At 41.4% G+C, this 27,966-nt stretch overlaps 1 long non-coding RNA gene across 1 annotated transcript in view; it reads left to right on the top strand.

The window, feature by feature from the left end:
• The first annotated feature begins 2,835 nt into the window (after positions 1-2,835).
• Positions 2,836-27,966, top strand: part of LOC140847887 (uncharacterized) — a 56,170-nt gene continuing 31,039 nt past the window's right edge. Inside the window, exons 1-2 of the long non-coding RNA XR_012128153.1 lie at positions 2,836-2,943; positions 6,341-6,442. This is a non-coding gene — a long non-coding RNA (uncharacterized lncRNA). The remainder of the gene's footprint in view (positions 2,944-6,340; positions 6,443-27,966) is intronic.

Genomic DNA, 27,966 nt, shown 5'->3' on the forward strand with positions numbered 1-27,966 from the left:
GGCAGAGCAGAGACAGCACCAAGTAGCTCTGTGCTGTATAGGGAAGGAACGAACAGCTCTTCCTGGATTCCAGTCCCATGACATGCCGACAAACCCCGGATGGAGATCCCCTCCATCCAGAAAGAGGAGACCTCTGGCTGTCCATCACCCAACCCTGAGCCAATAAAAAATTCCCCATATACCCCTAGCATAGCCCACTTCCCCCTCCCTTCCCTGTTCTTTTAAAAACTCCCCGCCTCCCCTCCTGGGTGCGACTTCCCCAGCCTGTGATAGCCAGACCGGGGAACCTCGCCCGGGAATTGCTCTCAAATAAACTGCCTGGCCCTTTGTTGCCTCTCGTCGCCTGCTTATTTTGGCTAGAATTTTCTTATAGTGTGCAGTACATTTTGCATTTAGTTTAGATTCTGTTCAATTCCAAAGTTGCTCAGATCAGTAACTTATGTACCACTACCTTCAGTGAGGTTTTTTTTGGTATATTTCTGATATAGCTTCTTTGTCACATTCTGTTTTCCATCCTGTGACACTCCCACATTATACATAACTTAATTTGAATAGATTATGATTTACCCGTTGGGCTATAAAAATCTGTGGGTTTAGACAAATGCGTAGAGGCAGGTGTCCATCATTCAAGTATCCCACAGAATATTCCAAACCCCTACCTCATGATCTGTTTACCATCTCTGCAGTTTTTCCTTGTCCATAATGTCTTAGAAATGGGGTTATACAGTGTGTAGCCTTTTCAGACTGGATTCTCTCAGTTAGCATTATACAGGTTTTAGAAATAAAATCACAGGCTCAGAATGAAGTCACTTATGTTAAGGCCACATGTCAGGAAACCAAGACTTAATACCTAACCTGTATGAAGTTTCAATCCCTCCCCACTCCCCCACCTTCACTGGAACAAAACCTTTAACCAGCCAAAATGCAATATCCTTGTCAGCACTAGTAGGTGATCTGCTGAGACCCTTTCCATTCCCCTTGGGAGGTGACCTTGCCTAAAACAATGCATTCTTTGCTAATATTTTGTGCTTCCCCTCCCTCTCTGCCTTTAAAAACCTTTTCTTTTCTTCAGTTCAGTGGATCTTTCCTCTGCCTGATAGGTGGGTTGCTTCCCAATTCTTGAATCATTAAATAAAAGCTATTTTAGATCTTTAAATTTACTAGGTTTGCTTTTACTTTTTAACACATGTATGAGTCATCTGTGTCTGCATAGGTTGGTGATTCATTACTTTCTATGGCTTAATAGGATTGCATTGCATGTGTAGTGGAGGAAAAATAATCTCCCCTTTACTCTTTGAGGTTCTTGGAGGAGACCCTCCTGGAATAAAAGACAGAGTAATAGGAGAGAAAACTCCAGAATTTTAATAAAATGTATACCTGCTGTATACGTGGGAAATCCCAGGAAAACTGACAAACTACAGGAAATGGCCCAAGCCATCACCTTAATTACCATCTTCAGCTAAAAACAAAAGGAAGTTGTTGGGGTGGAGAGCCAGTTAAGGGAAGTAATCAGGCAAAGCCCACTAAACAAGGGCATGGTTGTCATGCATATTTAAGTCCAGTCCTTCTCCACTGGTAAGAATTTCTAAAAATTTAGTCATCCTTGTATTCCTGGTACAGAGAGGAAGACACCCTTGCAAATGGAGATCTCCCTTATAAGTGTCAGTTTCCCTCACAAACAGTTCACTTCCACTCAGTTTTTAGTGTTTCTTCTGTGTCTGTTTTTTAAAAGTAACCAGCTCATAATCATCTTATGGCCAAGAGGCATATTTTGGGGTGGCATACTCTGGTCCCTGTAACATGGATGTAACAGATTTTGTTTATGCATTCATTCACTGAAGCACATTCTAATTTCTTTAAGTTTTTAGCCATTATGAATAGAGCTACTGTGTATAATTTCATGGTGGTTTTTGTTGGGACATAATTTTTCAAAGCAGTTGTCTAAATACTGGAGGCATAATTCTTGGATCCTAAGGTGAGCCTTCTCTTGAAAGAAACTGATGAACTCTCTTCCAAAGGGGCTGTAGGTGCATTCCAGCAGCAAGGAAGGAGGATTCCTGGTGTTCCTCACCCCGCAGCAATTGGTGTGTCATCTTTCTGGAATTTAACCAGTTCTTACTGGTGTGCAGTGCTATGTTGTTTTAACTTGTGATTCCCTAGTGATATATGATATTGAGCATATTTTTTTATGCTTTTATTATCTGCATATCTCCTTAGGTGAGGTGTTTGCTCAGAACCTTACCCATTTTTTATGGTAAAAGATTTTTTAATGGTTCTTTTTTTTTTGTTCCATGGGTTTTTGTATATTCTGAGTACAAATCCTTTATTAAATATGTATTTTGCAAATATTTTTTCCCAGTTTGTGTCTTGTCTTTGGATTCTGTGTACAAGGTCTTTCAGAGTAGAAAATTTTAATTTCATAAAGCTCGCATGACTATTTTTCTTTTGTGCATAGGCTTTTGGTGTTGGATGTTAAAAATCATCAGCAAATTCAAGATTGTGTAGATTTTCTTGGTTTTATCTAGCATTTTTATAATTCCCATTTAAAATTTGTCTATGAACAGTTTTGAATTAAATTTGCTGGAAGTTGTAAAGCTTGAGTCGGCTTTCATTTCATTCCGTATGGTCTCCAACAAATAGTGAGGAAGACACGGGAAATTCATGTCCTTTGTGATTTGAAATTTCCAAAGGTTTGATGTTCAGCAGGTTCGCCGGGAGGTGGCGCTGCTTCATCAGAGCTGTGAGCGGTGGTTCTGCACCGTCCGCTAAGGCCCGCAGGGGGTGTCTGTGCGCACGCGTTGGCTCGTGCGGCGCATGCGCGTTCAGTCCCCCCCGGACTTGGCTCCGCGTACTGCTGGCAGAATGCAGGACTCCTCTGGAGCTGTTAGGATCCTCGGCACATTGTTGGGCGGGCGGCAGCTCGGTCTTCTCAGGACCCGCGGAGTGAGGGAGAATTGAGGAGAGTCTTCCAGTGCACCGACTGCTGAGCGCTTCTCTTCAGAGGCCGGGGGAGGAAGGGATTGTGGTGGGGAACTGGGTCTTCGCTCAGTTTGCTATCTGAGTTCGGGGGACGGGGCGCGGCGGGGTGAGTTCGGGGTGCAGGTTGCGTTCGGGGCGCAGGGCGCGGCGGGCGCCGGGGGAGGCGCGCGACTTCCAGCGCGTCCCCAGGAGCCCGTCTCTCCGCGCCGCACGCCCCGGGTCCCCGTGGGGCAGCTCGGTTGCACCCGCGTGGTGACCTCCGGGCTCCGGGCTCCAGGGATCCGCCTTGACGAGTTTTTGAAACAGGAATGAAATCGAGAGCGATTTGTTGCTGGAAAGTGGTCTGCAAACCCGGGAGCACAGCCCTTGCTGTGCGCCGAGCATCAGGCGCCGTTTTCCAGGGAAAAGTCCCGGGTCAGGGACCAACACTGCGCCGATTTCAGCCGCCTGCTCCCACCCCGCGGCGTGGGCTTCGGGTCCTAACGGCCCGGCTCCTGCGGCAGGAACCTGGTGCTGTCCTGTTTTCACGCACGGTCTGCTTTGGCACCTGTCTTGGTTGCTGCAGCTTCATAGCGTAGTTGGAAGTCAGGGTGCGATGTCCCCTGCTCTGTGCTTTCTCAGGACGGCTTTGGAGATCAGGGTCCTATGCGGTTCTCACAAACTCTGGGATGTTTGCTCTGGTTCTGTGAAAAGTGCGAATGAAATTTTGGTTGGTATCGCATGGAGTCTGCACATCGCTGTGGATGGAGGGGACGTTGTGACAACTGTAACTCTTCCCGTGCACGTCCGCAACGCCCGTCTTATGGTAGTTTTCAGAGCTCAGGTCTCCCACTTCCTTGGTTATATTTGTTTTTAGGTATTATTATTATTTATGATGAAATTGTAAAAGGGATTGTTAATTTCCCTTTCTGATGGTTTGTTATTAGTTTATAGAAACGCAACCAACTTTTGTATATTGATTTCATAACCTGCAAGTTTATTGCATTCAGGTTTTCGGTGGAGTGATGTGGCATTGGAATTAAAAAATCCCACTCTTTCTACCATAGGTCAGCAACTATCCCCAGCAACTAAGACCCGCTGGCTACAGGGTAATACCCCGAGACGTGCCTCCTAGTCACACCTGGACCCGTGCAAGGGGAGTAGCTCCCCAGTTAGGGGACCAGGGAGGGCTTGGCCTTTTTGACTGGGTGTGATGTCTGCTCTGCTTTTCTGGTAGGAACTGACATTGGTGTTTTTTTAACAAAGTAATTTGCTTTCCAGCAATTTCAAACATATAGAAAACTTGCAGCATCAGTACAAATACTCCTTTAAACTCCCCAGCCTTTCCATTTTACCACACTTGCCACTTCACACAAAATGCTCGAGTGTCTACCCCAAACAGAGACACCTTCCCAGGGTGCCACCGCCTGACCCCAAATGAGAGCAGCATTAGGGTCTCCACATGATAACCCAGTGCACAGACCCACTGCAGCTGTTACCACCTCCCCCAACTGTGTGCAAACATCTTTCTATTCTGATCCCATTTCCTTTTTCTGGAACTGTTCCTGAGACTTTACCTCAGTTGGAAGTCCCAGTGCCTCACATAAGTGGAATCACATAATACTTGTCTTTCTGAGAGTGATACAATTCACTGCACATAGTGGCTTTAGGGTCCATCCGTGTAGTAGGTGCCAGGACTTCCTTGTTTCCTCCACTGTGTATGGACCACATTTTGTTCATCTTCTTGTCTGTCTGGATACCCGGGTCATCTCCACCTTTTGGCTATTGTGAATTATGCTGCTGTGAACATGGGTGTGCAAATATGTGTTCAAGTCCCTGCTTTCATGTCTTTTGGGCACATGCCCTGTAGTGAAATTGCTGATTGTACTTTATGCTCAAGTGTCTGGGAGCTTCCCCCTGCACCCTGTTTTCAAGGTGGCTGTAGACCATTTTTCTTTATTTCTTAGTATGGCAGAATAATGCAGTTTATGTATCAACCCTGTTTTGTTCATCCATTTACCCCTTGATGGACATTTGAATTGTGTCTACCTTTTTGCTGTAATGAACAATGCTGCCAAGAATTCATGAGCCAGTTTCTGTTTCACAAAGCAAAAGAGAAATAATTCTGCCTACAGTCACAAAAGAAGAATGGAGATGCCCCAGCAGAGATTTGGTCCAATTTTATAATGGACTCCTAGTGCCTAGTTGGGTGCTAAGTAATCATTAACTCATTTGAACGTGACATAAGAGGGAGCCCATGGAACAAACTGACATGCTAATCCTATAGAAACTTCATTCCCCAAAGTAGCTGATAGCTAGCATTCTATTAGCTTAAGTGACGTGAATGATAGGGTTCCCTTTGTTTCTAAATTGGCAGCAGTTTCTAAAGTTTTCTTTTCCCTTTTGAACAATTGACTACACCTCTCTTAGTCATTGCAGTAGGAAAGGATGAATAAGAAACAAATTGTCTCAAAATTAGTGGAGCTAATGTCCTGGTATTTTACAACGGATCAGAATCCTCAGTCTAAATGATAGATCTGTCTTTATCTTGTTTCCTTATCTTTTGTCAATCTAAACTATCCAGTCTGTCAAGGGCTGAGGTTCCTTGTCTGGGATATGAGGTGGATAGATTTGCTAATATCCAGGAGCATTCCAACTTTAATATTCCCTGGATATGAGGGCTGAACCAAAAACAGTGGCTTCTTTAGTGATTAAACTGGTTCACCAAAGTCACCAGGAAGATCAGTACTCAGAGTAACACAACATACTCACACACAGAATTAAGGTCACTGTGGCTTTAGGATTTTCTTTTTTTTAGGGAAGGTAGAGCAAAAGATTTTTATCTCTGACGTTTTAGATATACAAGTCTTTCCTTATCTCTTGAGTCTTAAAAGATGGGTAGAGTGGCATGTGGAGCATAGGTGAGGCATTTCAGGTGGTAGGGACTATGTGAACAAATGCAGGAAAAAAAATGGATTTTGAGATTAGCATATGATTTTATGTGGTGAGAGCAGCATTTCGCAATTTCTGCCTTGCAGAAACTGGTTTTAGATAGTAATGCAGTTCTGAAGCATTTGGGAATAGCTATATACCATATCCCCTTATGAGATTCAATTTATACATTGTTGCACTATGGACTCTGAGACATTTTGGGGAAAGGATTGATTTAACTTTGTTTAGTCTTACTCAAATTTACTTGATAACTGAACCTTTTTCAAAGCAACCTTTAATCAGCTGATGAAACTATATTTTGTGGAAGGCCTTCCTGAGAAATGCTGGGTTAGGGCTAAGGATATTTCTGTGCTGGGGCAGGCATGTGATTTTTTGTTGTTACTGTTATAATGCTTCACTATTTCATGCCCTAACATTTGTCACTTTGCAGGACTCAGGGTTCAGCCTTCTGCTTCTATTTGATTCATGTGCTCCTTAAACAGCTCAGAAACCTCCATGGCTTCATCACTCCTGTGGTTGCAGGGACTCCCAGGTATGTTTCAGGACCTCGGGCACGTACCACTCATTTCCTCTTGATTCCTTTCCTATGACTTCAAACTCCTTGTAAATGGGAGCTAATTGTTTTCTTAACCTATAGTATAAAAATCAGTTACCACCCTCACCTTCACTGTGTTAGTTACAAGATGCAATATTAAATGAATTTCTATGTATAAAAACATAGTGTGGGGATTGACACATTGCATATGCTCAATAAAACCATATTTGCCCTCTTTCTTTGTTCTAAGCTGTGCAAAGTTCTTATATTGAGAGTAGAGTCATGTAATTTATCCAGCTCATCCAACCATCAAAATTAGTCTTTCTTACCCATATTGCCTCTTATTTCTAATGACATTTTAGTCTACTATAAGCCCATTATAATTTTTTACTGCATTAATACCATGACTATTCATTGACTAAAATTTCCTTCATATCACAAACAGCCTCATTATCCTAATTGGTTTTTTAAAGGTATAAATTAAAACAACAAATTGCATTGACCATAAATGAATTTATACTCCTTTATACAGCCATGTACTCAACACTGGATCAAGATATTATAAACCATTTCTAGCACTGATAATGTTCTCTCTTATATCTTCCCACTCTGTATTCCTCAGAGGTAACCTTTTCTAATTCTGGGGGGGGGAAATATGTTCCCAGCGCAGGGCAAATGACCTGTGAAGCCAAAATCAGTCAAAGGGAGAAATAAAGTGGGAGAAACCCATTTATTGCCTTAGAGCAGTTGTCCACTTCTGCTCACCCGTGTCTCTTGTGACCTGGCTGCAAAAACGGACTCCAACAAACCTCTCCAGTCCAGAAAGGCCCTCATGCCCCCACCCTTGTAATCACCTATTGCTGTGGAGATGGACTTCCTCTCTCCACCCCTTGGAAACACCTATTAATAGATGTACTAAGGCCAGGTGAGGCATTCTGGAAATACTGCAATTTTGACCGCAGCTCACCCTTCCAGAAATCTTACCTCACAATCTACTCATTACCCATCTTCTGCAATGGCCCTGTGTGAGAAAACTGGAACACTGTAACCAGACTAATAACATAAAGTAAAAGCAGCAATAAAATCATGATAATCCTCAAGCTGGAGGATTCAACTAGGTTCAAAGTCCTATGCAGATTAAGACCATGGCTCACTCATTCCACAGGCAGTCAGTAGCTTAACAGGCAGGGAGCTGAGAGCAATCACATGTGGCAGCTGCAGCCAGGGGGCAGGTCCAGGCCGCAGAGACTGTAGAATAAAGTAACTTTAAAGGCAATAAGATACATGTTTTAATGACACCATCATAGACAAATCTTGTCCGTCAGGTAGGATGCATGCAATAGAGTGGTCCTGTGATAGGACAGTGGCAGGAATGGGATCTCATCCTGCTCTAGTATACCAGACTTGAACCCCCCTGCCTGTAGGAGTTACAGATGAGTCAATATATAGGGCTATGGGAGGTATATTCACTGGCCATAAAGATAAAACAAAACTTTCCTGTAAGATGCTCTTACCTCCAGGACGTTTTGGGTACACTACTGTGATCTTTGGGGGGCACTCTGCTGTTACTCCAGTAACACAAACCCAGCTTCCAGGCCTTGTCCCCAAAGTGCCAGGAGGGCTAGCTATTGCTGGTCTGTGAGTTGAAATGTCCAGGGCCATGCCCACTCAACAGTCTCCAGAGTTTAATGCAGTTGGGGCTGGGAGCAGGATTTTGCTCTGCTGGCCATATCCTGGCTTTGATTATTCCTTTTTTGCCTGCACATAAGGTTGTATAGGAGAGGCAGCAAGATGTGTTAGCATATCCACAGGGCTCAAGGCTCCTTTTCGGAGCTTCTCATTAAATGCTGTAGTTCTGTCCAGCCGTGAACTGACCAGTCCCATAGACTATTAGTTTCCAACTTCAGACCAGATTTCAACAAACCATTGTACCTCTCTGTCATGCCTGCCCTGGTAGGGTCATATGGTACATGAAACTTCCACTTTATTCCTAACTGCTGCCTCCATTCTTATAATGCATTTCCAGTAAAGTGGGAGTTTTGATAGTTCTCAATCACTTGCAGTAAGCCATAGCAAAGAGATGCTCTAGGCCCTTTTTGGTCATTTGCTGATTTGCCTGATGTGCAAGAAAAGCAACCAACAGTCCAGTAGCTGTGTCCACACAAGTCATGGCATACCAATATCCTTCTGATGTGGACAGAAGCCCAATGTATTCTATCTGCCACCTGACAAGGGGTATTGACCCCTTTACTATTGTTCCATGTTGCTGCAGAACTTGGTATAAGTCCCTCCTAGAGCACACAAGGCACTCCTGGGCTCTGCTGACTTCTTCAAAGGTCAACAGAAAGCCCCACTGACAGGCTCCAGCCCACATTGTCTTTTTCCCTACATGCAGCAAATGCTGATGTAACAGTTGGGCTACCTCAGGGGCCGACTTTCCTTCTAGCCAATGCACTGAGCCAGTGTGTCTGCTTCATCATTCCCTGGGGATGCCAGAGGCAAATGGCCAGACCCACGATATACAATAACTATCTTTGACCAGAGGCCCATAGGTCTTGCCACAACTCTTGCCCCAAAGGGGCGGTTGGCCATCTGGTTGGCATGGTACCATGTCTGTAGCCAGAAGGTCAAGCTCTGATAGATGGCCCCTGATAGATGCAGATGACTAAGGGGAGGGTTCCTGGGTGATCATGAGCCATACTGCCCAAAACTCGGCCCATTGACTGCTCTTCCCCTCTCCATCCTCCATCTGTATTGTCTTAGTCTTAGGATAGAAAGCCATAGCCCTCCATTTCTGGGGCTGCCTGTGATTTGCACCATCTGTTATACCAAGCATCTTCAAGTATAAGGGCTTTTCCCTCTTGAAAAGTACTCTCAGCTACCAATGGCTCAAAAGCAAGTTCTTCCTGCTTTCCACTGCTATATGTCACTGGCCCCAGTAAGCACTGGAGTTCTCCACTTAAGGGGCTAATAGAAAGGGCAGTATGCTATGTAAATATGCACACCATTTCCCAGTGTAGGTTCTGTGCCACACTGCTCCATGGCATTTGGGTCCAGTCTTGCACCTACCACATGATGGGATAGGTGGTTACTACCTTGGTCATAGCTCTTCCAGTGATGGGCTCCATAGCTAGCAAGGCATGGTACACAGCAGCCAGTTGCTTCTCTGTCAAGGTGACCTGGACCTCTGCTCCTTTCCATAGTTGTGACCAGGATGCAATAGATTGGTGTATCTGCTCAAGCCACTGCCAAAGGCCCCCCATCCATAACTGTCTTCAGTTACGGGAACATCTAACTCACAAGGTGTTGATGAGTCCATCCTGTACAGCCTTGACTGCTCGCTTAGCCTCAGTAAAAGTAGCTGCACATGTTTCATCCCAGTCCAACCTGATGCCCTTTTGTACCAACAAGTATAAGAGCTTCAGAATTTGTGCCAAGTGCCAAAATAAACTCTCTAGTAGCCCAAAAGATGAAAAAACTCTTGTAATACTGCCCCAGTGGTAGGGGTAGGAAAACCCTGGACCTTGTCTATTACTGCTTTGGGGATAACTTTAGTTTTACCCAGTCAGACAACCCCCAAGAACTTTACTGACAAAGAGGTCCCTGAACCTTGGTGCTGTTCACAGTCCATCCTTTCTCCTGTAGATGTTGCAGCAGTCTAGGTTCTGCACCTGCTAGATCTGAAAGAGAATTGATATGTGCATGACATCATCAGTATAATGGTACAGCCACACCATTGGCGATTTCTCCCATGTAGCCAAGTCCTGGGCTACAAGTCCATGACAGATGGTGGGGCTGTGGAGGTATCCCTGTGGAAGGACAGTGAATGTCCACTGTCGGCCTTCCCACATGAGGACACTGTTTCTGATTTTCCTGTGCTATGTCATAGCAAGATCCACAACATAATGATACATCCCTAGTTCATGACAGGACAGGATGTCCATAAGGGCTGCTATAGAGGGGACAGCAGCATGCAAAGTGGGTGTGACTTTATTCAATATCCTGTAATCCATGGTCATAGGGCAGGAGCCGTCTGGCTTTTTTACTGGCTATACTAGGGAATTAAAAGAAATGAGTGGGTTTTATCATGCCCACCTTCTCCAAATCCTGTAGAGTTTCTCCAATTTCCTTGTGTCCCCAGGCTGTTTATATTGCTTAGTATTTGTCAAATAACCTTTGAAGCTGAAATCAGTCAAAGGGGAAGATAAAGTGGAAGAAGCCCATTTATCTTTTACAAGTAGTCCACTTCTGTTTGACCGTGTCTCTTGCGACCTGGATGCAAAAAGGGTCCCCACCCAACCTCTCTGGTCCAGATATGACCTTGCTCTCCTCTCCCCTCTTGTAATCACCTGTTAATATGGAGAGGGAGTACTCCTCTCCACCCCTTGGAAACACCTATTGATATGGAGATGCACTAAGGCCAGGCAAGAGTTTCTGGAAATACTGCAGTTTTACCCACCCCGTCTACCAACTTCTATTACCATATGTGTTACGCATGGAAACACACTGTGTATTCTCTTGGTTTGGCATCTTGGCATGAATCAAGTATATCAGTGGCTTGTTTCTTTTATTGTGTCCCCCTGATTATTAAAAACTAGGCATTCATATAGTATCAAATTCCCACTGACTTTTCCATATTATTATGCTGACCTACATCTTCAAGGGCTTCCCACAGTTTCTCTGTCTTTACACCCACTTCCTCTTCAATCTAATTCTATTTTACTTACCACCCTCAGCCAACCTCACTCCCACTATTTCCCAACATATACCAGTCCCCTGGTTAGCCAGTTTGCTCAATTTCATAAACCCTCTATGCTCATTCCTGACACCATGTTCCCTGCCTTGAATGCTTTGTTCTCCTTCCTACAAATCTGTTCAAGAGTCAGCTCCAACCCTCTCTCTTCCTTAAGTCTTCTCAGAAGAAACACGTGGTTTTTGGAATTCTTCTTTAATGAATTCCCATAGCCAGTTGAATCTATGTTCCCTTATCTGGTAATTAATTACTGACTGTTCCCACCATTTAATAGTGTTTGTTTTTCTTATGTATTATGTTTACACAAGCAGACTATAGTGACTTGAACCAGAAACTATGTAGTGTTCTTTTCATTTCAGTGCAAAGATCTGTGATACTAAATTAGATTAAATTGCTCTCCCCCACTTCCCATTCACACTAAGGACTTGTTAACCAGAAAGCACAAATAAAACTTACTGGTTAATAGGTTTTCTAGTCCTTTGTTCTGATCCCTGGGTCTAAGCTGGACTTCTGTAGTGCTAATTTGACCGCTTGCTTATTGTTACACAACTCAGGAAACAGTAATTGCCATAAATCTATAACATAAAAGATACAAGAAAACCAAGTGGATATCACAGGCTTAGGCCCAGGAGAGAGGTTTTCTGTGAGTCATAGGTCAGTGGGGCTCAAACTTAATGATTTGTTCTTCCAATATTCCATTGTAATTAAGAAATGGGTATGCAAATATGTTATTAATACTTAACGTTCATAAAAAGAGGGTGCTTTCAGGGCTTTTTGGAATTATCAACAAATATGATTGGGTGGAAAAAAGAAACACAAGGGCCACCAGACCACAAATGAGCTCAGTAGAGAGAGGAGATCTCATCTGGTATGCCAGTACAGATGTTTGTCCCACAGAATCTTAGAAAACCTCAACAATCTGAGCAGTGTGAGTAGGAGACAAAAGGTTTTAGGAAATGCTGCAAAACACTCACAGGAAAACATGGCATTGTGTTCATCAACCAGCTATTCCTGAAATGTAGACATTAGGCAAAGTCAGGTCTTTGCCATAGTGAGTTCTTTACTTGGGCAGTTGGGTCAAATCAAAGAAGGGCATCTTAGGCCACCAGAATCAACAAAGAGAGGAGAAAAAAGAAACATGTCACCCATCAGTGGTTTTCCCCCAATATATTCAGCCTCCCTGCTAATACCTTCCCTAATTCCTATGGTAGCACAGAAACTAGATTGAATAGTCAGGTAAACAGGTACCTGTAGAAACTGAATTAATATAGAAAATAAAAAATTACTTTAAACATAAAATTCTGAATTTTGTTCCCAAGGAAAATTGAGATGATAGTTCAATAATAAAATGAGATCAGGTGAGGGCTCAGAAATATTAGAAAAGCTGGATAAAGTAAGAAAACATCTGTTTGAAGGTATCAGAATGTTAGTAAAAAGTAAAGATGTGGCCCAGGTGGTGAGAAAGAAACAGAGATATATGCTTGACATTTGCATAGTTTTTCTCCCTGGGACATTTGCTGATTCAGATTTACAGCATAGGGACTGCAAAGCCAATGAACTCAAAAGACTGAAAGCACACAAGCCAAGTCAGTGGTAAGAGCTCAAGTTAAAAGTAACAACGGAGAGAAGGACAAGCTAAGGGAGTCCTTAGGTTGTCTCACAGGCTGGGGGAACAATTAAGTTTAAAGCACAGCAAGTAAAAGGATACTTTGGAACAGGGTGAACCCAGATTTCAAAACAGTAAGCCAAAGGGCACACCCTTAGAGGAAGGACAATCAGATATAGATCAGCCTTCACAAAGACCAGCTTTGAGAACCAGCTTTGAATGAGCTCAAACTGACAGTGGGCTAAGGTCATCAATCCCTGTAACACCTGTTTTCCATAAGCAAAAGTAAGTCTTCTCCAGAAAAAGATAAATCCAGAATGTACAAGTAGCTCTACAGTTTTCTGAAATAAAGTAAGCTCAGTATTCAATAAAAACAAATAACTAGATATAACAGGAAAACAGCTAAATTCTCAAAAACTAAGAGAAAGATAATAGAAATAAGAGGATGAAATATTGGAGTTATCAGGCATTAGTTAAAAAGAAAACTGTGACTTAGCAAAGAAAATATACAGGTGGCAAATAAGCAGATGGTACACATATATGTCATCAGGGAATTTTAAAACAGTGAGATGCCACTACACAACTATTTGAGTGGATGAAATCCAAAAACTGAAATACCAAAGCCGGTAAGGATGCAGAATAACAGGAACTCTCATTCATTCCTAGTGGGAATGCAAAATGGTACAGGCACTTTGAAAGGTGTTTGACAATTTCTTACAAAACTAAATGTAACATTTACCACATGATCTAGTAATCACATTCCTTGGTATTTACCCAAAGGATTAAATAGTTTTACATCCACATGAAAACCTGCACTTGGACATTTGTAACAGCTTTTCACATAATTGCCAAAATGTGGAATCAACCAAGATGTTTTTCAATAGGTGAATGGAAAATGGTAGTATACCATACAAAAGAATAGCATTCAGCAATAAAAAGAAGGCGCCATGGAAAGACATAGATAATAAGCTTAAATGCTCATTGCTAAGTGAATAAAGCCGATCAGCAAAGGCTACTTATTGTATGACTGCAACCAAATGAAATTCAGGAAAAGGCAAAAGTATGGAGTGAGTAAAAAGATCTGTGGTTGCCAGAGGTCTGGGGGAAGGAAGGAAGGGTTAACAGGTAGAGCATAGGGGATTTTCAGGGAAGTGAAACTACTGTGTATGATTTTTGTAATGATGGATGCATATCTTGTACAGACAGTGAAATCTAAACTATGGACTTCAGTTAATAATTTATATCATTAGCTCATTAATTATAACAAATATACTAATGTAGGATGTTAGTAATAGGGAATAGGGAAACTGGGTCAAGAGGTGAGGATGTATATGAAATTCTTACTTTCTGTTTTTATTTTTCTGTAAACCAAAAACTGCTCAAAAAACTGCAGAAAAATCTTGCACACAAATACAACCATGGCAGCATTATTCATAATAGCCAAAAGGTGAAAATAACACAAGTGTCCATTAACTGCTGAATGGATAATTAAAAGATGGTATACCCATACCATGGAATATTACTCAGCTATAAAAAGAAATGAAGTACTGACACATGATATTGATATAACATGGATGAACCTTGAAAACATTCTAAGTAAAAGAAGCCAGTCACAAAACCCCAGATATTGTATGATTCCATTTGCATGAAATGTCCAGTATAGGCAAATCTGTAGAGATAGAAAGTATATTGGTAGTTGCCTTGGGTGGGGGAAATGGGGCATCAAGTGACTGCTAACAAGTTTCTCTGTCTTTTGTGGGGGTGAATGATAATATTCTAAAATTGATTGTGGCAATAGATGTGCAACATATTAAATTGTATGTTTTAAATTATATTGAGCATAAGTTATATCTCAATGAAGCTATTTAAAAACATTAAATCACATGTTTAGATTATGTTTAATGTATTCAGGAAAACAAGGGACAACATACAATTTGAGCAAAGGAAATTTCTAGACTTAAAAAAGGAATAGCACTCATTAGATTGAGTTATCATTGCATTAGCCAAACCTAAGAAGATTACTAATGTCAACAAAAAAATAACCAGGTAATATTTTGGAGGAAAAAATTATGTAGCATAAGAGAAATAAATACATAACACATGGAATATGTATAAAATACTGTGATTAGACAGGCCCATGTCATGGGGACCAGGAAGGAACAGGCAATCAACTTCAATCTCAGCGATTTCTCCAAAGGAAAAAATGAGGTTCTGGTGCCAGAAGTGGAAGGAATGAATTCCAAAGAGGGAAAAACAATGGTAAACTGTAATATAGATAAACCAGTAAATTGTTCACGGATGGTTCAAGATAGGCCAGCTTACATGTTCATGGAGTTATGATCTACCAGAAACAATAAGAAAATGATGGGACTTACGGTAGAGGCTGCTAGATATTGCTGAGGGAGTATGAGGGACGAAAGGGTGTTTATTAAATTTTTTTAAGAGTCTGCATATAAATGGTACTACACAATGTCTTTCTCTGTAGGGCTTATTTCACTTAGCATAAGATCCTCAAGATTCATCCTTGGTGTTGCAAATAGGAAAATTTCCTTATTTTTTAAGGTTATAAAAATATTCCATGTACACATATATAGTATATATATATAAACACACACACTTAGCTCTTCATTTGTTAATGGACCCCTAGGTTGTTTCCATACATTGGCTATTTGAATAATGCTGCAGTGAACTTGGAAGTACAGATGTCCTTCACATAATTATTATGTTTACTTTGTATATATACCCAGAAGTGGGAGGGAGGAAGAGTTTATGACATAAGTTGACCAGGTGTAAAATGTGTAGGAATGGAAAACTTTGGACATGGAAAGAAAGAGGAACCATGAGGTTTTGAAAGAACTATTGTTCAAGGTTATACATAGTTGAACATTGTGACTTTTCAGGGAGTCTGAGTATGAAGACTTGCTTATTTTTCTGGATTTGAATACAGTGAAAAGGAGTCCTGCTATGTTTTTAATCATTGCCCAAAAAAGAGTGGAAATATTCTTTCATTTATTGTAAAACTGGAGGAGAGGCAAGCCTTATGAACAGCATGAAGCTCACTAGAATTTTCCCTGATGATAATGTTCATAAGAAGGGCCTTTAAGGCTATAGAACAATTTTGAAAGCAAAACAAGGCTGTTGGGTCCTCACCCAGCATAAGAGATTGAGTTCAAGGGCATGTGATGAAGTGGCCATGACAGAGCTGGCCGAGCTGGTGGAGTTGTTGAAAATGGCTCTCAAAGCTATAGAAATTGGACAGTGGACACAGAAAAAAAAGAAAGAAAATCTCAAAGAGTAGGAAGACAAAAGTAATAAAGAGAAAAGCTAAAATAGAGAAGAAAAACAGTAAGCTTGACAAATAAAACCAAAAGATTGCTCTTTAAAAAGTCCATTGAATATAAGCAATATTTGGCAAATCTGATTGTCAAGATGTGATTAGTTATAAAGCAGAGATTTTTTTAATTACAAAAGAATACTACATTAAACCAACACATTTGAAAATCTAGACAAAATGGATAATTATTAAATAAATCATATTGACAGCAATATTGACTCATTTTGAATAGAAAACACAAATAACTATGAAATTAGAAAATATAATCAAAGATCTACACCTTAGAAACACATCAGTTGCTTTACAATTTATTTTAAAAAGCTGGAAGACTCTTAATACAAAAATCAAATATGGAAAATATACCAAAAAACTACTAGAGGCACATTTCTTTTAAAATCTTGGATTCTAATTAATATTGACAAATGCATTCCAGCAACATATTAAAAAATATGTCATTATGATTAGGTATGATTTCTCATCACAAAAATAGAATAATGGTTAGAATAAGTAGAGAAATGTCCATATCTAATATTAAAATAGACTTCAACACTTCAGTAGTTTTACGAATCTAGTGGGTAGCCATGTATCAGTAAATCATTGAGCCAGATGAGGACCCCATGTATATGTGGGAAATGAAATACAGGATAAAGTACAGGCTTTCCTCACTTGTGCAACTGCAAAAATGATCATGTGAGATAGATGTGCAAAGTGATTTTCATGACTAATGGGAAAAATATGATTATTCCATGACTAAAAAATTTCTGACAATATTAGAAACTCATGTAGGTTATGAAGATATATTACAGTTTTAAATATAGTAAACCTTAGACTTAGTTACTACACTGCAATCTAAAACATTAGGGATAAATATGCAGACACTAGAATAGAAATATGGAGAATTAACATGTTTTATTGCATGGTAAGAAACACGAGACTCCTAGTTCCTAGTCCAGCACCAGGTATAAACCCAACCAAACTGAAAAGCCAACACACCTCTCTTAAGCCCATCAGAGAGATGAGGTTACAAGACAAATCACTGCCCCTAAAATTGGAGAGCAGTCATATAGAAAATAAAAATTTATCAGAACAGAAATTCAAGAGCAGAAATTGCTGCGGAAACAGTGCGGAAGTTAGGAACACCTGAATTGCAATTGGTGAATAGCTGGAGGCTCACTGTGAACAAATCTGTGAGTGGGAAGCTCTACGGTAGCACCCATAGTCTTGTGAGTTTTACCTCTTGGAGCTCTACCAGGTTGTTCTATAATGATCAGAGAAAAACTCCTTGGGGTTCTGGCAGTGTGGGGAGGAAATGAACAATTTGGAAAAACAGCAGAAAATTCAGTTGCTCTAACCAAGGCCTGCCTTCAAGAGAAACTGTTTTACCAGAGGCTTAACCCTTTGGAGTTTTGTCAGAACCTAGCTGACATGTGGAAAGGGAAATAGCCAACTCTAGCCCTTTCTATCCTGTTCCACCTAAGGTAAGGAAAAAACTAAAAGACACTTGGGAGGTCACAGCTGAGGGGCACAGGCTACTATGAGATTGAAACCTAACCATAAGAAGACCATAGCATGCTTTCCCTCCCTAACACAATACCACATCACTAAACTCTATTTACTGCAGTTAACTTCACCCAGTATATCATGTCTGGATAGAATCATAAAATGCTTGATTAAAACCACAAATGGCAGAAAACAAGTCAAGTACAAAAATAGGAACAAAGAACAATGACAACAAAACAGTAACGAACATACTCTTGCCACATAATGTAGCAATTGTGTTCTTTAGTAATTCCCTAAAAGAGTTGAAAAGTTATGCCCACATAACAACTTGCAAAAGGATGTTTACAGTAACTTTAATTGCCCACACTTGTTGCCAACCAAGGTATACTTCAGTAGATGAATGGATAAATATGGTATATCCAGACACTAGAATACAATTTCATGTTCAAATGAAATGAGTCATGAAAAGACATAAGACCTAAATTGCATATTTACTTACTTACTTATTTATTTATTTATTTGATTTTGGTATCAGTAATCTACAGTTACATGAAGAACATTATGTTTACTAGGCTCCACCCTTCACCAAGTCCCCCCCCCACATACCCCTTCACAGTTACTGTCCATCTGTGTAGTAGGATGCTGTAAAATCACTACTTCTCTCTGTTGCACAGCCCTCCCCGTGCCCCCCACGCACTATACATACTAATTGTAATGCCCTCCTTTTTCCCCACCCTTATCCCTCCCTTCCCACCCATCCTCCCCAGTCCCTTTCCCTTTGGTAACTGTTAGTCCATTCTTGGGTTCTGTGATTCTGCTGCTGTTTTGTTCCTTCAGTTTTCCTTTGTTCTTATACTCCACATATGAGTGAAACCATTTGGTACTTGTCTTTCTCCACCTGGCTTATTTCACTGAGCATAATACCCTCTAGCTCCATCCATCTTGTTGCAAGCGGTAGGATCTGTTTTTTTCTTATGGCTGAGTAATATTCCATCATGTATATGTACCACATCTTCTTTGTCCATTCATCTATTGATGGACATTTAGGTTGCTTCCATATCTTGGCTATTGTAAATAGTGCAGGGATAAACATAGGGGTTCATCTGTCTTTTTCAAACTGGAGTGCTGCATCCTTAGGGTAAATTCCTAGAAGTGGAATTCCTGGGTCAAATGGTATTTCTATTTTGAGCATTTTGAGGAACCTCCATACTGCTTTCCACAATGGTTGAACTACTTTACATTCCCACCAGCAGTGTAGGAGGGTTCCCCTTTCTCCATGGCCTCGCCAACATTTGTTGTTGTTTGTCTTTTGGATGGTGGTGATCCTTACTGGTGTGAGGTGATATCTCATTGTGGTTTTAATTTGCATTTCTCTGATGACAAGTGATGTGGAGCATCTTTTCATGTGTCTGTTGGCCATCTGAATTTCTTCTTTAGAGAACTGTCTTTACAGCTCCTCTGCCCATTTTTTAATTGGATTATTTGCTTTTTGTTTGTTGAGGTGTGTGAGCTCTTTATATATTTTGGATGTCAATCCTTTATCGGATCTGTCATTTATGAATATATTCTCCCATACTGTAGGGTTCCTTTTTGTTCTATTGATGGTGTCCTTTGCTGTACAGAAGTTTTTCAGCTTGATATAGTCCCACTTGTTCATTTTTGCGTTTGTTTCCCTTGCCTGGGGAGATATGTTCATGAAGAAGTCACTCATGTTTATGTCCATGAGATTTTTGACTATGTTTTTTTCTAAGAGTTTTATGGTTTCATGACTTACATTCAGGTCTTTGATCCATTTAGAATTTACTTCCGTGTATGGGGTTAGACACTGATCCAGTTTCATTCTCTTACATGTAGCTGTCCAGTTTTGCCAGCACCATCTGTTGAAGAGACTGTCATTTCCCCATTGTATGTCCATGGCTCCTTTATCATATATTAATTGGTCATATATGTTTGGGTTAATGTCTGGAGTCTCTATTCTGTTCCACTGGTATGTGGCTCTGTTCTTGTGCCAGTACCAAATTGTCTTGATGACTGTGGCTTTGTAGTAGAGCTTGAAGTTGGGGAGCGAGATCCCCCCCACTTTATTCTTCCTTCTCAGGATTGCTTTGGCTATTCAGGGTCTTTGGCAGTTCCATATGAATTTTTGAACTATTTGTTCCAGTTCATTGAAGAATGCTGTTGGTAATTTGATAGGGATTGCATTGAATCTGTATATTGTTTTGGGCAGGATAGCCATTTTGGTGATACTAATTCTTCCTAGCCAGGAGCATGGGATGAGTTTCCATTTGCTAGTGACCTCTTTAATTTCTCTTAAGAGTGTCTTGTAGTTTTCAGTGTCTTTTGCTTCCTTGGTTAGGTTTATTCCTAAGTATTTTATTCTTTTTGATGCTATTGTGAATGGAATTGTTTTCCTGATTTCTCTTTCTATTAGTTCATTGTTAGTGTATAGGAAAGCTACAGATTTCTGTGTGTTAATTTTGTTTCCTGCAACTTTGCTGAATTCCGATATTAGTTCTAGTAGTTTTGCAGTGGAGTCTTTAGGGTTTTTTATGTACAATATCATGTCATCTGCAAATAGTGACAGTTTAACTTCTTCTTTACCAATCTGGATTCCTTATATTTCTTTGTTTTGTCTGATTGCCATGGATAGTACCTCCAGTACTATGTTGAATAACAGTGGGGAGAGTGGGCATCCATGCCTTGTTCCTGATCTCAGAGGAAAAGCTTTCAGCCTCTCGCTGTTCAGTATGATGTTAGCTGTGGGTTTATCATATACTGCCTTTATTATGTTGAGGTACTTGCCCTCTATACCCATTTTGTTGAGAGTTTTTATCATGAATGGCTGCTGAATTTTGTCGAATGCTTTTTCAGCATCTATGGAGATGATCATGTGGGTTTTGTCCTTCTTTTTGTTGATGTGGTGGATGATGTTGATGGATTTTCAAATGTTGTACCATCCTTGCGTCCCTGGGATGAATCCCACTTGGTCATGGTGTATGATCCTCTTGATGTATTTTTGAATTCGGTTTGCTAATATTTTGTTGAGTATTTTTGCATCTACGTTCATCAGGGATATTGGTCTGTAGTTTTCTTTTTTGGTGGGGTCTTTGCCTGGTTTTGGTATTAGGGTGATGTTGGCTTCATAGAATGAGTTTGGGAGTATTCCCTCCTCTTCTTTTTTTTGGAAAACTTTAAGGAGAATGGGTATTATGTCTTCTCTGTATGTCTGATAAAATTCTGAGGTAAATCCATCTGGCCCGGGGGTTTTGTTCTTGGGTAGTTTTTTGATTACCGCTTCAATTTTGTTGCTGGAAATTGGTCTCTTTAGATTTTCTGTTTCTGTCTGGGTCAGCCTTGGAAGGTTGTATTTTTCTAGGAAGTTGTCCATTTCTTCTAGGTTTTCCAGCTTGTTAGCATATAGGTTTTCATAGTATTCTCTAATAATTCTTTGTATTTTTGTGGAGTCCGTCGTGATGTTTCCTTTCTCGTTTCTGATACTGTTGATGTGTGTTGACTCTCTTTTTCTCTTAATAAGTCTGGCTAGAGGCTTATCTATTTTGTTTATTTTCTCAAAGAACCACCTCTTGGTTTCATTGATTTTTGCTATTGTTTTACTCTTCTCAATTTTATTTATTTCTTCTCTGATCTTTATTATGTCCCTCCGTCTGCTGACCTTAGGCTTCATTTGTTCTTTTTCCAATTTCAATAATTGTGACATTAGACTATTCATTTGGGATTGTTCTTCCTTTTTTAAATATGCCTGGATTGCTATATACTTTCCTCTTAAGACTGCTTTTGCTGCGTCCCACAGAAGTTGCGGCTTTGTGTTATTGTAGTCATTTGTTTCCATATATTGCTTGATCTCCATTTTAATTTGTTTGTTGATCCATTGATTATTTAGGACCATGTTGTTAAGCCTCCATGTGTTTGTGAGCCTTTTTGCTTTCTTTGTACAATTTATTTCTAGTTTTATACCTTAGTGGTCTGAAAAGTTGGTTGGTAGGATTTCAGTCTTTTTGAATTTACTGAAGCTCTTTTTGTGACCTAGTATGTGGTCTATTCTGGAGAATGTTCCATGTGCACTTGAGAAGAATGTGTATCCTGTTGCTTTTGGATGTAGAGTTCTATAGATTTCTATTAGGTCCATGTGTTCTAGTGTGTTGTTTAGTGCCTCTGTGTCCTTACTTATTTTCTGTCTGGTGGATCTGTCCTTTGGAGTGAGTGGTCTGTTAAAGTCTCCCAAAATGAATGCGTTGCCTTCTATTTCCTCCTTTAATTCTGTTAGTATTGGTGTCACATATATTGGTGCTCCTGTATTGGATGCCTATATGTTTATAATGGTTATATCCTCTTGTTGGACTGAGCCTTTTATCATTATGGCATATAGATGGGTCTTTCTTTGTTATGCATTGTATTACTCTGTGTCTTGATTGGTGCATTCAGTCCATTTACATTTAGGGTGATTATTGAAAGATATGTACTTATTGCCATTGCAGGCTTTAGATTCGTGGTTACCAAAGGTTCAAGGTTAGCTTGTTTACTACCTTACTGTCTAACTTAACTCACTTATTGAGTTATTATAAACAGAGTCTGATAACTATTTCTCTCCCTTCTTATTCCTCCTCCTCCATTCTTCGTATGTTGGGTGTTTTGTTCTGTGCTGTTTTTAGGAGTGCTCCCATCTAGAGCAGTCCCTCTAAGATACCCTGTAGAGGTGGTTTGTGGGAGGCAAATTCCCTCAACTTTTGCTTGTCTGGGAATTGTTTAATCCCTCCTTCATATTTAAATGATAATCATGCTGGATACAGTATCCTTGGTTCAAGGCCCTTCTGTTTCATTGCATTGAATATATCGTGTCATTCTCTTCTGGCCTATAAGGTTTCTGTTGAGAAGTCTGATGATAGCCTGATGGGTTTTCCTTTGTAGGTGTCCTTTTTTCTATCTCTAGCTGCCATTAATACTCTGTCCTTGTCCTTGATCTTTGCCATTTTAATTATTATATGTCTTGGTGTTGTCCCCTTTGGGTCCCTTCTCTCTAGAGTTCTGTGTGCCTCCGTAGTCTGAGCAACTATTTCCTCCCCCAGTTTAGGGAAGTTCTCAGCAATTATTTCTTCAAAGACACTTTCTATCCCTTTTTCTCTCTGTTTTTCTTCTGGTACCCCTATAATGAGGATATTGTTCCTTTTGGATTGGTCACACAGTTCTCTTAAAATTGTTTCACTCCTGGAGATCCTTTTATCTCTCTCTGCATTAGCTTCTACGCATTCCTGTTCTCTGGTTTCTATTCCATCAATGGCCTCTTGCATCTTATCCATTCTGCTTATAAATCCTTCTAGAGTCTGTTCCACTTCTGTAATTTCCCTCCGGATGTCTGTAATCTTCCTCCAGACTTCATCCCTTAGCTCTTGCATATTTCTCTGCAGCTCTGTCAGCATGTTTATGATTTTTATTTTGAATTCTTTTTCAGGGAGACTCGTTAGGTCTGTCTCTGCAGATCCTCTCTCAGGTGTTGTCTGAACTATCTTGGACTGAACTAAATTTTTTTGCCTTTTCATGGTGATAGTGGTGGCTGTAGGCAGGTTGTAGGTGTGTCAGCTGGGAGAAGAAAGTCCTTTCCTGCTTGCTGGATGCCTTGCCCTTCTCTGCTACCTGTGTTGGTTACCTGCACTCCTGGAGCAGCCACTGGGTTAGTCCCCTAAGCTGCTGTGGGCAGGGTCTCCATCAGAGCAGTGTGGAGCCCTGTGGGATGTGGCAGGCATGCCAGGTGTGCTCCTCTGTGATAGCAGCACCCCTGCCGGGAAGCTGTGTACCAGCACTGGCCTTTGGGTCTGGCCTGGGCGGCTGTGCATTAGGCTGGGATTCTGGTCAGCTGCTGGAAGTGCACCTGCTCCTTCTGGCTCCACTGCAGGTGTGCGCTGGGCTCTCCCGTGCAGGCCCTACCAGGCTCCTCTGGCTCCACTGCTGCCGGTGCGTGCGAGCCGCATCCGTACTGTTCGGTTGCCGCCACTGCGGGCTCACACAAGCCTCTCCTGGTCCTTTGTGGTGCCGTTGGCGCACACGATCTGCTCCCAGTCCCTTCCGGTGCTGCTGCCCCCGGCACATGCTGCCACTCTCCCACTACTGGGCTGGTGTGTTGGGGTCCGTGTCAGTTGGAGGAACAACTGGCTGGCTGCTTAGTTGCTTAGTGCCATGAGGGGCTTCAGATCTGTGCTGCCTCCCCAGGTTTTAGGGTGCCTAAGGTTCCCCGGGATTCCCAGCTGCTGGCTAAGTGTGCTGGGACGACTTCGTCCAGTAATGGGGTTCCTGTCTCTTTAAGACTTGCAGAAAGCACTTGCTTTTCTTTTGTCTCAGCAGCACTGGTTGTGGGTACCTGCCCACAGGTTTTGCTTTTCTGTTTCTCTAATATCCAGCACCCCGTGCACCTTGTATCTGTGCTCCGGGTGTGGATTTCTAGAGCTGGCTGTTTAGCAGTCCTGGGCTTTCACTCCCTCCCCATTCCAACTACTATCTTCCCACCGGGTACTGGGGTGGGGGAGCGTTTGGGTCCCGCCTGGCCGCGGCTTGTATCTTACCCCCTTCGTGTGATGTTGAGTTCTCACAGATGTAGAAGTATCCTGGCTGTTGTACTGCATCCACTGGTGTCTCTTTTAGGAATAGTTTTATTTATTGTATTTTCATAAATATATATGTTTTGGGGAGGAGATTTCCTCTGAACTACTCACCCCACTATCTTCCCTCCTCCTTCCTAAATTGCATATTGCCAAGTGAAAGAAGCCAATATGAAAAGACTTCTTTTTATATTATTCCAACTACATGACATTCTGGAACAAGCAACAGCATGGAGGCAGTAAAATGATCCGAAGTTGCCAGAGATGAGGGACAAGGGAGAAATGAGCAGGCAGGGCACAGAGGCATTTTAGGGAAGTAAAACTACACTGCCTAACACTGTAGTGGTAAATGTGTGTCATTACCCATTTGTCCAAACCCATGGAATGTACAGCACCAAGAGTGATCCCTAAGTTGAACTGCCAGCTTTGAGTGATGATAATGTGTCACTACTTTCCTTGTTGTAACAAATAACACCATGCTGGTGTGGGAAGCTGGTAGTGGGGAGGCTGTGTCCACATGGGGACACGGGTGTCTGAGAACTCTGTACTCTGGGCTCAGTTTTGCTGTGAAACAAAGACTGCTCTAAAAAATAAAGTCTGTTTTAAAAGGAAAAGGAAAAAATGTGTCAGGAGTTTCCAGAGTGCTTGATCCCCTCTCATCTAAGGGCCAAGAATCTTTCCTGTGCCTTGGTAAATTCCCATACTCCATGCTTGTTTGTAGCAGCTCCCAGCATTTTATCCTTTGTGCTTTCAATGTCATGAAGTGTATATGAGAGTTCCTTTAAGGTGAAGATTTTTGTTGAAGTCATTTATTGACATCTAAATCCTTCTGTCCCAACCACTTTCCTCCATTAGGTTGATTATGTCTTTCCTACATTATTTTGGCTGCATATTTAGTCTCAGCATGTCAGCTGGTTCAACATTCCCAGGGGCTGCTGTTTCTTCTGCAACTCCTTTTCATTCACTTTTTTTTCACAGAATTTCACTATTCATTTCTTTGCTGCACTTTGATCATTGTGGCCTCTCCTGCTCACTGCTTTCAATTATCTGGTTCCATGAGTTGTGATGTGGATGTTCACTAAGAGATGAGGAGGTGGCTCAGTGACATATTTTGCTGTCTGTGTATGAATTGAAAACAGGCACAGTGAGTAAATGCTGATAGATTTTGGAAGAAGTGATCTGACTGGTCACTGATCATGATGCACCTCTGTTATTTCCATGGTGATTTGTGGGCTGGAAACCAATTGTGAAGTTTGTAGTGTATGACACTTTTCTTAAGAGTTAATATACAGCGATAACTCAAATGTGAATTGTGTTGTTGGGGGACCAGGATTATTCACTAAACCATGAACTGAAATTCCTACTCCAGGGTAATATACACATCAGGGACTGCCTATATAGTATATTTCTGGTAATATTTTGTGGTAAGAAAAAAATAGAAGAATGTAAAATAGGGTAAGAAACAATATTTCTGTTGTGAGAAAGTTTTTCCTAGGCAGAATATGAAACTGAGATATCATAAAGAAAAAGGCAGGTGATTTGATTAAAAATTAGATAATTCGACGTGGTGAAAGTAACCTAAATAGAGGTAAAAATCAACCTAAACAGAAGTAAAAGATAAATACAAAACTAGAAAATACAAACATCTGATTAAGAATTTGACCAACAACTCCTTCCTCCATGATAGTATGAGGAGGGGAAATCTCAGTGACTCAAACTCAAAAATCAGCTCCTGAAACTGTGCCTATATACCTCAAATATTCCTAAGGAGTCCCAAGGACATCTGTGTCAGAGAGGTGCTGACACATGGAGCGTCATACCACAGGGATCCCACCCTTGTCAGCCAGCATCCAGAGAGCATCACTGCTCCTCAGGAAAATATACTGTGATGGGTCTGCCCCAATGGGAATTGCCATAGATGTGTGACCCTGGGGATTGTTTTGCAGGTGCACTTGCCAATTGCAAAGCACAGAGAGTCACAGCCAGAGCAGCAAAGGCTGCTCTGCTCTTTCCTAAGCAGAAAAGGATTTTAAAACTGCCAAGCCCTCTCCCACAAAGGATGGGAATAGCAGACTGTGGATTAGTGGTTCATACAAGTATTTGTGATCCATTGGCTAATTTCAGTCTTGAAGCTGGGCTCTAAGGTCTTAGGTGTTGAGTGATCAGTCACAATCCCTCTGAACAGGAGTTTAAACAGGACTGGATAGGATGAATCCAGGCCTGGTCATCTGGCATCTGCCCTCCAGGATGGCTTTAGACAAGTCCCTGACACCTTTGCATCTAGAGATTTTCTTGTTTGGTTATTTAAATATATGAAGTGATGATTAAGCCCCTTGATGGGTTGTTCTATTAAAAAAAAAATCCTCCATTACTAAGTTCAAACCAAGCAGTAAGTGCTTTCTCTTAGTAAGACTGTGTCACAATTTGCTGAACTCTTCTCTGGACAAGGTTCATAAACAGACCAGGCAAATGAAGTGAAAGAGGAGAGAGTACATGGCCTTTTATTCAAGGAGGTCTTCATACCTAAGCGCGACTCTTAACCAGGCTCACACAGTGGTGAGGAACACAGGTTAACAGTGGTTCTGAGTGTGTCCAAAAGTCAGACTGGCAGAATTTCAGTCTCCACTCTGGAATACTGTTAAGACCTAGGACAGATTACTTCCCTAAATTTCATTTTCTGCATCTGGGATGAAAAACACTCTCTCCCTTATAATGGCTGAATAATAGGCCTTGTCCTGAAATGTCCATGTCCAAATCCCTAGAACAAGTTAATGTCACGCTAAATAACTAGCCGACTTTCACAGATGGGATTAAACTAAGGCCCTCAGATAGAGATCTCATCCAGGATTATCTGATTGGGCCCTAAATGTAATCACAAGTGTTCTTACCAAAGAAAGGCTGCGCGTGATTTTACTGCAGGCAAAGAGAGTGTGATGATGAAGCAGGGGTTGGACTGACGTGGTCGAAGCCAAGGAATGCTGGCAGCCACCAGAATCTAGAAAAGGCAAGGAAGTGGATTTTCCCTTAGAGCCTCTAGAAGGAGGATGGTCTTGTCAACTCCTGATTTTAGTCCAGGAATTTAGCTCCCTGATTTTAGCCCAAACTGCATTTAGATCTCTAACCTTCAAAACTGTGAGAGACTAAGTGTATTTTGTTTCAAGTCACTGAGTTTGTGAAGACTTGTTACAGCAGCTGTAGGCAACAACCACATACCTCATAGGAACTGTTGCTTCCATTAAAATGTGCTACTAGAAAGACACAGTAATGTGTCTAACACAGTAGGTATGCTGTCGTGTACACCATTCCAGGGAGCTGAAGCTTTGGTTTTAAGGAATGATAGAAACCAGTGCAATGGTCACCATTTTTCTCCATGCTACTCCTGGTAACAAATGTCTAACACATGAAGCTCTGGCCTTCTCCATGGGCCCTTTCTTCTCCTATGACTTAAAGAGAAAGGTAACTTCTCCTTAAGTTGTGTCCTTGTCCATATCAGGATCTGAAGTAGCTGGGGAGGGCAAGCCTGCAGGTGTCTGGGCTGCTGTGGTGGGAGGGCCTGCAGTGGAAGTGGCTGCCTGAACACTAAGAAAAGAGTTACTGAGGAAAGGCACCTGAACAGGGGTGGGTAAGAAACAAGGAGAGTGAGAATCTACACATATAGGTGATGGGAGGACCTTAGGGAGGAAAGCTGCTGCAAGGAGGTGGTGAAGGTGTGGGGAGGAG

This window comes from Manis javanica, chromosome 2, assembly GCF_040802235.1.
Source record: "Manis javanica isolate MJ-LG chromosome 2, MJ_LKY, whole genome shotgun sequence".
Lineage (NCBI taxonomy): Eukaryota > Metazoa > Chordata > Mammalia > Pholidota > Manidae > Manis > Manis javanica.